The 12313-nt window shown below is 35.5% G+C and overlaps 1 protein-coding gene across 1 annotated transcript in view; it reads right to left on the bottom strand.

The window, feature by feature from the left end:
* The window catches only part of LOC134649390 (uncharacterized), an 85067-nt gene that overhangs the window by 71549 nt on the left and 1205 nt on the right, over nt 1-12313 (bottom strand). The gene's annotated exons all lie outside the window — the stretch shown is intronic.

Consider the following 12313-nt stretch of genomic DNA (forward strand, 5'->3'; position numbering starts at 1 on the left):
GATGTCCAAAAATTTTTTTTAGATTCTTCAGTAGTGGGCTATCAGATTACTAATTTGGGAACTTTCCACCTCGGTTCCTTTGACCGGCAACTCTGTCAAATTATGATGTTATTATGGTGTTAAGGTCCCTTTTTAGAGATTTTCGTAAATAACTCTTGAACGGTGGCCCGTAGCAAAAAATGTTCTACTACATAAGTAATCCATATAAAATTTCCTATAAAAAAGATTCAGTACACTTTTTCGCTAGGATCAATGTTTTAAAATATATTAAAGTGGGAAAGTCACGTATAATTTATTCTAAGGTTGTTATTTTTTAGTTTTTCGCAAATAACTCGTAAACGGTAGCCCACAGCAAAAAATTATCTTTTACGTAAATAATCTATTTGAGATTTCTTATAAAATAAATGGTACTTTTTTTCGCTAGGTTGATCCTATATATAATACAGATCCGTTATATAATACAGTCCGTTAACTCTCAGAATGAAATTCGTTTTTCGGGTAAAATCGGACGTAATCGCGTAATAGAAAAGAGAAAATATATTAAAAAATATATTAAAAAATATATTTTCTATTTTCTATTACGCGATTACGTCCGATTTTACCCGAAAAACGAATTTCATTCTGAGAGTTAACGGTTGGTTAACGGACTGTAAGTATAGTTGGTCAAACCAATTTGTCATTAAATAAGAACAATACAAACTGTACTTATCCTTTTCTTTTGGGTGCTAGTACTAGAGTAAGACAAAGATAGTATGATTATCTCTGTCTATGTTTGAAATGAGAGAGTCCTTTGACAAACTACTTATATATAACTTTTTTGTTGTTTCGCATTTTAAATAGAAAAAAAATCAGCGATGTCAAATCGGCGACATGCTAGATTTTTATTGTCAGGCTAAAAGTATAATGTAATAATAATTTAAAAATTCATCGTGTAACCTATACATATAGGAAGAAAACAAACAAATAAAGAACATGAGAACTATGAGAATATGGATCACTCCATACGCAGAAGTGATTGATGGCTGAGGCTGAACATATATTCTGAAATTCGGCAACGCTTTGAAGAAAAAATCCATTGACGCCTATTCTCCACAGATGACACGAGAAGAAATATTGTCTGAAACAAAACTGCAATGCTGATTTTATACGCAGATAGGTATCCAAAATTTACACTACCATCAGAAACAAAAGACGTTTGAGTTTATGGAGACATGACAGAAGATGCTGAAGAATATGTTGTCACGAAAGGAGCGACAGTCCGTTTAAATGTAAATATGTTGGAATGACCTTCTACTGGTGTCAGCGAGCTTGCCGTGATACCTTCACGAGCTAATCACATCGGCGAATGACAAAATCATGGTTCCTACTGTGCGAAACATTTACGTGCTGTTGCCGGCCTAACTCCAATCTGTGGCTAAATGTTTTGGTGCTTGTAGTTTCTAAGTACTTATTCTGAATTAAATACTCTGATTGAAACATAATTAGATTGTTTTATTATTATTATTTATTTCTCTATTTTCACTTTATTGCACGAAACATAGGACGTTTTGCCAAATGGAATTCTCTACCAGTCAGGTGTAAGGCAAACAGAGATTGGTATTGGTATGTAGGATATAAAAGCGACCGTATGTCGAACAGCTAATCTGGTTGCTGACAGTATACATCTTTCGTGCAGGTATATTATACTGTTAAATCGTACCTATGCTAAAAAGTGACGAACTCAGAAAGTGACGAACTCAGAAAGTGACGTCCTCAGAAAGTGGCGTTCTCAGAATGTGACGTACTCAGAAAGTGACGTCCTCAGAAAGTGTCGTACTCAGAATGTGACGATCTCAGAAAGTGACAAAGTCAGAAAGTGACGAACTCAGAATGTGACGATCTCAGAAAGTGACAAAGTCAGAAAGTGACGAACTCAGAATGTGACGTCCTAAGAAAGTGACATACTCCGCCTGAACCATTATTTTTTGTGGGCCGTTAGGTAAGTATATAAATTCTATGTTTTATTGACTCTAAAGAGACTAGTCTACTCTTACACTCAGAGGAAGATTACAAGATATTCGCTTGCAACTTGTTTTATAAGATCGATATTCAAGTCCAAGTAAAATACAGACACCCGCTATTGTTCCCCCTAAAGCCCCTCTTGAGATCGGACAAAGGACTGCCTTGGGACCAGGTGAAGGTCGCTACAGAGCCTATAGGCTTCTAAAGTGTCTTCTCAATAGGGCTTTTACCTTTATTGTACCTACTTCGATCTTGAACTTTAAGTGTCGACAACAAGGTTTACTTTCAAAGGATTCCGGAGATGGAAGTGGTTGGGAGAAAATGAAGCAATGTTTAAAGTTGGGGAAAAGATACGTGAAATTCGCGTGTTCTTTTTTATTTATTTACTTTAGTATATTTTTTTAGATTAAGTCAGGTCCCCACACAAAACCAGCGCCACGGTTTGCCGCGGCATTATGCTGAGTGGGGATCCTATTTTAGCGTCCAAATGTCTTTTATGTCTGCATGCTTTTATTTTTTTTTTGTTTTCATGTTGTGGCGTTAAAATAAATGTATTTCTTCTTTCTTCTTCTTCTTCTATATTATATTTTAATGTAAATTGTAATTAAAAAGATGTAGTATTACTAAATTAAGAAATTACCTATTTAAGCTGTCTATTGTTTACTTACATCGTTAGTTAGGTCCCGCTTCATTGTTTTTGCGAAAACATGATCAACGTGTAAAAATTGGTCTATTGTCAAGTGAAATTAGCCGTCGTGAAAGTGAAATTAGTGAAATAGGCCCTATTACAAATCGACAAACTAACCTATACCTACTCGTAAATTTGAATTACTTGTTCGACGAAGGATACAACTGCTTTTCTGTACTTTTCCGTAGAATTTTCTAAATTGTAGTTTCTCCGAAACACCTTTCAATATCTCTCTCGTTATAAACGAATTTAAAATGTATGATGCTCGATCTATCTGTCACTCTGACTCACTACGTTCGTAAATTCATTTATAAAATCTTTCGCTTACTCGGACTCAAAATTAACACCCGATAATCGAACATTGCTCTCTTTACACAAATTGTTGTGTGATGTGGTAGTTACCAGTTATAAATGATCAGACATAGGTGGGGCAAATTTTCTTGACAGGTAGGGACTTCCTATATCGATTGTTAGATACGTAGATATGGACACAAGTGAAACACCAGAAGAAGTGAACCAAAGTGAAGTGAAGTGGACCAGTGCATAACTAGTTACCGGTTGTTTCACTTGTGTCCATATCTACGTATCTAACATCGATAAACTCAATTATCGATGCTCGTTCTATATACTAGTGATCGCCCCCAACATTGTGTGTTTTGTAACTATTATTTTAAAGACAAGTATGAAATTCACACATAGCATATTTTAAATAATCACTAGGTTATATAAAGGTTAAAGCGGTGGTGGCCGAGTGGATATGACGTCCGACTTTCAATCCGGAGGTCGCGGGTTCAAATCCTGGCTCGTACCAATGAGTTTTTCGGAATTTATGTACGAAATATCATTTGATATTTACCACTAGCTTTTCGGTGAAGGAAAACATCGTGAGGAAACCTGCATACATCTGCGAAGAAATTCAAAGGTGTATGTGAAGTCCCCAATCCGCATTGGGCTAGCGTGGGGACTATAGCCCTAGCCCTTTCGCGCATGAGAGGAGGCCTATGCCCAGCAGTGGGACGTATATAGGCTCAAATTATTATTATTTATTATTATATAAAGGTAGGGTGTAATATTTATTGCACTATGAAATAGTCAATATTATCTCAACCTCTTTATTGATTGATTATCAATCAAAGCGAATTGAGTTATTATTTTATTTGATTTAAATACTTTTAATAAAAACATATTTTTACAAGCAAACCATTGAGTGATCACTAGTATATAGAACGAGCGTCGATAACTGAGTTTATCGATATAGGAAGTCCCTACCTGTCAAGAAAATTTGCCCCACGGATTCCTATGTCTGTAAATGATATAAAGGCATATTTACCTACTTAGGTAATTTTGTGATTTATGACTAGTCAGAACCAATTTGTGATAAAACCAGCGGACATCTGTCATTAGTTCAATCAATGTAGGTCTAATTTACTATAGCTGGTCAACCAAATCTTGTCAGTAAAAAAAGGCGCGAAATTAAAATTTTCTATGGGTCGATATCCCTTCGCGCCTACATTTTTCAAATTTGCCGCCTTTTTCTACTGTCGAGATCTGGTTGACCAAGTATATTTTAGTTGACGAATTATTTGTTTTACCTTGCATTGCGAATAAGCGTTGCCTAGCTTCAAATAAATTTTAACGATTCCTTTGATCGAGGACGACATTAGTCTGTCATTTGGCGGGAATACAAATAGACTGAAAATGCGGAAGCGATGAAAGTTGACCTTGACATGTTTGATGCTGATGCCTAGAGTCTGGCTAGCCAAAAATTGTTGACAGATATTTCGTTGTTGTGTCTATGATTTAAAAAAAAAGCTAAGTCAGTTGTCAATTTATGTCATTCATTCAAATTGTTTGCGGTTTATAAGGGGTTTATTTTAAATAATATTAATAATGTCTATACTGAGTGAGGTCCGCAAATTATTATTTAAGCTCGTAAATAAATACGACAATGTGCGAAGTCGACGTGTAGCGTTGTATAACGAACAACTGCAATGTTTACAAGTCCTAAACAAATGTAAACAAATTAGGAGGTTGGTGCTCTATAAATATTTTGATACTTAGCATTTAGCATTTTTGGCATAGTAGTTATGTAATTTTTTTGGTGATGGATTAATATTACGGTATTATCGAGCTAGGTCTTATTTACACTACATTTAATTTTTCGCCTTGTTACAACAGTATATGGTGAGAAAGTGTTAACATGTGTTTATCGTTGACTGTACTTTATATAGCGGTAGAAATTATGTGAGCTGACTTTGAGTGCACGTCAACGTATATTTAACTTATATCCTTAGGTACCTTACGTGTGCACAGAAAATCAGAAATATTGTCTAGTATCAAAACTATAATTCCTACTATACAAAGTGTGACCAGCCCAAGATTTTTAGAATTTCCCGCCAAAGATTTGTGTAATATTTCAGTAGCCAGAGTTGCTATAATTAAAGTGACGTGGACTTCTTGTGGGTAGTGATATTTCTATATACGGTTATATAGAGATTAAATTAGGTACCTTCACAAAGCACGATAGAAATCCAATTAGACATGACTCTGGCGCATTGCCCTTATGTAATTGTGTTGAAATAAGGGTGTCCCTAATTTACATTAATTTTGTAAATATTGATATTTACATTTTTATTTCGGAATACACCTCCTGTACCTACGTGTAGGGGAGCGGGGGGCTTGTTGTAACAGTTTTAGGAAAAAGGCCTGTATTGTCTAAAATATGTATAATTTTATGATTCTGAGTATGATGGTTTGTAAAGTATTTATCTAAGCACTAATTCCGATTACAAAATAATTTTAAATGTTTACGCATCTTTTACACCAGACACTTTTTGAAAAACTGGGAGTTGTTCAACTTACCCCGTATTTTTTTTTCAATACCTAGTCGAAACAGAGCTCGTATGCACATCCACTCGCTTCGATGTCTGGCGGGGCAATGGCGGTGTTTACGTTATTCCTCGAGTTATAAGAAAGTCATTCAGCAAAATAAAAAAATGTTTTTAATTCCCCGTCAAAATTGAGCGTTACTACTTACCCCTGTTACATTAAGCCCCCGGCTCCCCTATTGATCCAATATTAATTGGAACAATAAACAACGGAAATATTTTATCATCTGCCGACCCCGCTGATAACTCTTATGTTTAACCCAGTAACTAAAATAGCTCGGGCATTGAAGCCAAATAGCAGCCTTGATTCGATAAAAGTTTTTATTCGACTATATTTACCAGCTAATGTACCTAATAAAAATAAACCACTAAAACTGTTTAAAGAGCCACAAAAATGACTTAGTTTTACTGAAATAACTTTACTGGTTTTTAATACCCGCCTTCCTACTGTGGACCACGATTTGAAACACAAATTGTTTCGATGGACTAGGATTCCGATTCTGTATTAAATACATTAAAACGAGTCATAACATTCCCGCAGCCTGCGTCGGTCCGCCGACGCTTGCTCCTGTTGAAGCTCCTCGATATGAAGCGAAACATCTTCGACTTCAAATACATGAGTAACACATTTTAATATAGGTACATATTTAACCTGTCAAATCCCACGATATGACGTCACCATAAGCGTTCTGGCTCATATATGAGCCGTGGGAGCGGACAGATAGGCCGACTCTGATTAAACTTCAGTCATGTCATTTACACAATTTACACATCTCGTTCGCACTTTCGTGCGCGTTAGATGCACTGTGAGTTGTGGTTGTGTCAAGGTATTATCATAATAGTCGGCACTTTTAAAAATTGTGTTAATTCAGAATCGGCCTCTCGCTTATACAATATCTTTATTTCAGAGTACCAGTATTTACGAGTATTTTACATTGTCTGTTACTTCACTACATAGTATAAAATAAATTCGCTTCCCGCTGTCTGTCTGTATGTATGCTTAGATCTTTACAACTACGCAACGGATTTTGATGCGGTTTTTTTAAATAGATAGAGTGATTCAAGAGGAAGGTTTATGTATAATTTGTTAACCCGTGCAAAGCCGGGGCGGGTCACTAGTTAAATATAATTGAGACGGTACAATAAACAAAAAAAGCTATGATGAACTCGTCCATAAAGTAGCACTTCCGCCCCAGTTGGTAAGTATCCTCCTAATGTAGCGGGAAATGGAAAACTCACTGAGCCCCGGTATTACAGAGTATGGCGTGAAAACCATTACTAGCCCACGTCAAGTACGAGGGGCGTTCAAAATATTCTCGGTATTGATATCTTACGACCTCTTCTAAAATTTCTTTCGTTACTGGCCGCTAAGGTTTATTCATTGACATTAAAAAAAAGTATAATTCGAACCGAGATAGTCTTTTGTTTTTCTGCAATTGCTGAACAAACATGAACATCATGTGCGAATTGACAATGTTAACTAAATTAGAACATCGATGCGTGATAAAATTCTTGACAAAACAGGGTAAAAATCAAAAAACCATAAAAGAGGAAATGGATTGTGTTTACCGTGAGTCTGCTCCTTCTTTATCTACCATTCAAAAGTGGTCAAGCGAGTTTAAACGCGGAAGGGAGAGTATTGAAGATGACCCTAGACCTGGCCGGCCTGTAGTAGCTACTTCACAAGAAAATATTGATAAAGTGGAAAAACTTATATTGGAAGATGGTCGAGTGAAGGTAAAATCTATAGCACAAGTAACCAATCTCTCTATTAGTACCGTACATGATATTATACATGACCATCTTAATATGTCAAAAGTAAGTGCAAGATGGGTTCCGCGAATGCTGACTCGGCTTCAAAAAGACATGCGTGTAGCTTGTTGTTCCGATTTTATTGACCTGTGCGGTGAAAATCCTGATGAGGTGCTGCAAAGAATAGTTACTGGAGATGAAACCTGGGTTCATCATTATGACCCAGAGAGTAAACAAGAGTCCATGCAGTGGCACATTAAGGTTTCAGCTCATCCCAAGAAGTTCAAGGTCATCCCTTCAGCTGGCAAGGTCATGGCCACGATATTTTGGGATTGTGAAGGAGTATTACTAATCGATTATAAAGAAAAAGGTGTAAATATCACAGGACAGTACTACGCTAACATTCTACGTCAATTAAAGGATGTAATTAGAGAAAAGAGGCGAGGAAAGTTAACCAAAGGTATTCTGCTTCTGCATGACAACGCCCCCGTCCATACTGCTCATATTGCCAAGGCAGCTATTGTTGAATGTGGGTTTAAAACTTACTCACCCACCGTATAGTCCGGACTTAGCCCCCAGCGACTTCTTTTTGCTCCCCTATCTTAAAAAGGATCTGCGTGGAAATAAATTTTCTGACGATGAAGCATTGAAGGCGGCAGTGGAGGAGCATTTTTACACGAAAGATAAAAAATATTTTTACGAGGGATTAAAAAAAATAATTGATCGATCTTTTAAGTGTATGAACATAGGGGGGGAGTATATTGAAAAATAAAAATATCAAACTTTTCGTACTTGTTTGTTTTCATTCTCATACCGAGAATATTTTGAACACCCCTCGTAGGTTACAGGCTTTCATGCGGATAATAAATGCATTACGTAGGTACTTGTTTTGATACTAATACTGTTATACTGTTTTAGCTACCCCGAGAAAAAAGGCATACGATATTAAAGTAAAGAAGCCCCTCTAGTCACAGGTTTTTCTTACCTTAGACGAATCATGCCGACCGCCGAGCGTTACCACAAATTAAAAGATTTGTGCCTACGGCTATGCTAGGATAAACTACACTTTTTACTGTGCTTTGGGTTAACTTCGACAGCGGGACAATTTTGAAAATATGTAGCTAATGTCTACTAAACCAGAAGCAGTTTTTATTATTGCTATTGCAACATTAAGCAAGATAGATGATCTTAAGGTGACGGTACATTAGACCTGACTTTGCGCAAACAATTTGTTCAATAAATGCTTCGAAGAGTAACATATTATTGCAGGTGATGTACAGTCAAAAATGGAGGAGCAATCTTAAGTTTCGACTTAAATCAACGTGGTGTACGTCTCGCGCATGGTGATTAATACTTCTTTAATGGAATTACTGAGTAACTTTTGACTTGTTTCTTACACGCGTATCAGCTTTCCGACTTCCTAATTCATAAACCATACCTGATTATTCTTGCCACTCCAATTTATTTAAACTTCCTACCTAAAAATCGCTATAAAGAAAAGAAAAGAAGCTATAATTTGAATCCTTGGGAAAAATTATACTATTCATATTTGATGTTATTATGCTAGGGCTTATGGTATACCTAAACTTTACCAAAACACTGCTATTTTACAGACTTATTAGGTATGCCAGTAATTTACATTATTAAAGCACTAAAGCGTGTCTAAATTAGCATTTCGAACTCATTCCAGCTACGTCCCTCGTGTACTGTAAAATCTGACTAATTTTGGGATGCCCTTGGGTTTATTCGTAAATTTAAGAAACGTGTAACATTACCAATTACACTTAAATTATTAGTGCATCGCGCTATTCGCGCTGGATATCCGTTCACGAATCGTCAATACATTTAACTGATCATGGTGAGATTTATTGTTAGTTAAGTGTTGGTTGTTACTATGTGTTTACGGCACATAATTTATTCACCATTTATAGTTACCTACCTACCTAACTACCTATCTTAAGGAGCATATACTACAATAACCAAGTATATGAATAGTTGTGTGTAAAAAAAATATATATATATTCTTATTCTTATAACGTAAGTACCTACAAATATATGGCAGCGGCCGAGCGTGAAATCTGCCATAGATCATGAAATTCCTAGGCACATCAAGAAAGGCTAGTAACCACCCGTCATATAGTTCAAACTTAAGCGTTAGGGCATATCGAATAATTAGGGTCTCCAAAGCTTCATAGAAAGAAAGTGATAAAAATTTGATTAATTAAGCAAAAAAATATTTTCATTGATTGAATTGAACCTTATTAAATACCTACCTACGATATGACTTGGGCCTTGGCATCTAGGAAAGCCTAGAGTTATATAATTAATAATTATAACCAGGAAAACCACGACACACGATACATGCGTCACAAGGCGGAAGAAATATACCGGTATGGTATAAAAGCATTTAGGTAATAAGGCTTTATGTGTCTACCATTTATTGCAGACTCTCTGGGTTCATTAATTTGGTTAGTTTAGAACAATTAAATACCTATAGCGTTCGGCTTGGCCGTTACCATTAGCATCAGAAAATTATACGTATGTAGCAATACAAATGAGGCTGTCTACGTAATACCTCGTATGGCCATCCCTACAGAATATGTGCCTATGTGACTCTAGAAAACGTGTTGGCAACCCGCCAACTGGGCAACGTATCGTAACGTAACGTACGAGCCGTAACTAAATAGGTGTATATACCTATTCCTTAAGGAAATCCAGCCAGTCGAGATACTTTTATAAAATATTTAAATAATATCTACCTATTTATGTCTGTTTTTTTTCGGATTCTGTTCAGTAATAATAATAATAAAATTCTTTATTTCAGACTTTTTTGTCCATATTAAAATAGAATAGAATAGAAAAAACGTTTATTGCAAAAACCATCTACATACAGCACCACACATATAAATTTAAGAAAGAAGATCTTATACACTAAACAGTTAAAACTATTAGTAGCTTAAACTAACATGCAATAATAATCGTAGTATTGATGCTGCTATAGAGGCTACAAATGGACACCACTCAGCATATGCTCTAACATAATATATATGCTATAGCGCTGGTCTTCCGTGGAGCCCAGGGCAAGAAGATAGCTCAGAACAGTAAAGGCAGTGTCAAAATGTGATTCAGTACCTAACTAGTAGTTCGCCCCGAACTGAGAACTCGCGGTTCGCCAAAAATATCAATTGAATGCAGTCGTCAAAGGATCGAAAACCGCGTACGATTTATTGCAAGGTCTGTGGAGCCCTTAACTGATACTGTATCTGTGGTAAGCCTAAATATTTCCTGTCAAATGTCAAATGCCTATATTATGTTTATTTTATTTTATTTTTATCTTGCTAATTATTTCAAAATGGTAAATTTAAAAACGATATTATAAAAGTGTAAGCCGAGCACTTTCAATTGATACCAAACTCGACCATACTTTCTTGTAAATAAAATGACCAGAATAGCAAGACACCTCACAAACAGCTTTTTGGCCTTCTAAGCTCTTCTAGCTCAATAACCCCTTGATCGAGCCTGCTCATAATTTAATGACTAAAATATAATGCCCTCGACTACACGTTTACCCAATTTCATTTAAATTAGAACAAATTTACTTAAGTTATTGTGTATCAAACTATCTTCTGACAGTTCAGCTTAAAAACATCGAAATGCCGGGACGTGCCGCTAGCCAGCCGCGTGTTCAAAGTTGAATGTAAGAACTTCGCTTCGCTTCGCTCGCTCGTTCGATTAATATTTAACACAAATTACAAACTTATACATGAAGACAAAGAAAAAAAAAAAAAAAAGTGAAATTTGATATGGAACTGAGTGAGTTGGGAATATGTAAATATATATAGTCAGGCAAAGCATGTATTTAGTATAATATTATTATATTACACATTACACAAAACTTACATTAACTTTAGCTTTAGATTAAGTTCGTAAAATAGTAAAACGAACACATTATGGAATCAAGTCGTCCGACTGTCATAAAAGTTTAAAGTGTCATTCTATGGAACTTGCTAACTATGTAAACATGTAAACAAACCGCCATATTAAAATTGTCTCTGAATGTTAATTTACTAGTGGCTTTTGTTTACATAGTTAGCAAGTTCCATAGAATGACATTTTAGTTAAGAATAGAATAAGAATACATTTTATTATCAATAAAACAAGTTGGAAATCGTTTCATACGGACCTACACTATAAGAATCAACAGAGACTCCAATCTGTATATTTCTTGCAATATACCTAAGTATGATTAGCTAACAAAAATTAATTACAATAGAATCCTATCACATTTATTATATTTACTTTCTGAATGTTATCATTAAACTACAATATCGACTACATGATCTAATCTTTGAGGGTGTTATATTTATCATACTTAGCATTTTATCTACCTAATTATATGTACCTATAGTATAGGGTGGTTATCGCTATCTGAACGATAGTGTGCCCCTACACGTGACTTGCTGACACGTGAAGTGAAGATATGAGCAAGTACTTTGTTTTTAGAGAATTTGTGAATTAGAAATAAGTATTGTGTTATATCCTTATAACGTAGAACTACATTTTCTATATTGATACCTATGTAGGTACTTTATCTTTATTCTCCATACTTCGATCAATAACTGCATGTCAAAACCAACATTTTTAACTTTGCTTGCGCCATCATCATTTTTCATAATACTGTAGCCCGGCCCGATTTGTAATAGTTTTGACACGACTCGGTCATCTTGGTGATTGGCGCGCATCTCACGCACTGCTTTCAATTCATTTCGAACAATCAGTGTGAGTGACTTAAAGCTCGATCCAAAACCTTGTTGCCTGAATTAAATTTTAAAATAAATTAAAAAAACCAGTTCTAACACATTTTTTTAAATCGGGCTCATGAATCAAGTCGGTTATTTCTCTTGTGTTTATGTGCGATTATAAGTCGAAAATTTTTCGTAAATTGGGTGACCTAATTTAACCAAGCAACGAATAGAGATGGAAA

The sequence above is a fragment of the Cydia amplana genome, chromosome 7 (assembly GCF_948474715.1).
Source record: "Cydia amplana chromosome 7, ilCydAmpl1.1, whole genome shotgun sequence".
Taxonomy (NCBI): Eukaryota; Metazoa; Arthropoda; class Insecta; order Lepidoptera; family Tortricidae; genus Cydia; species Cydia amplana.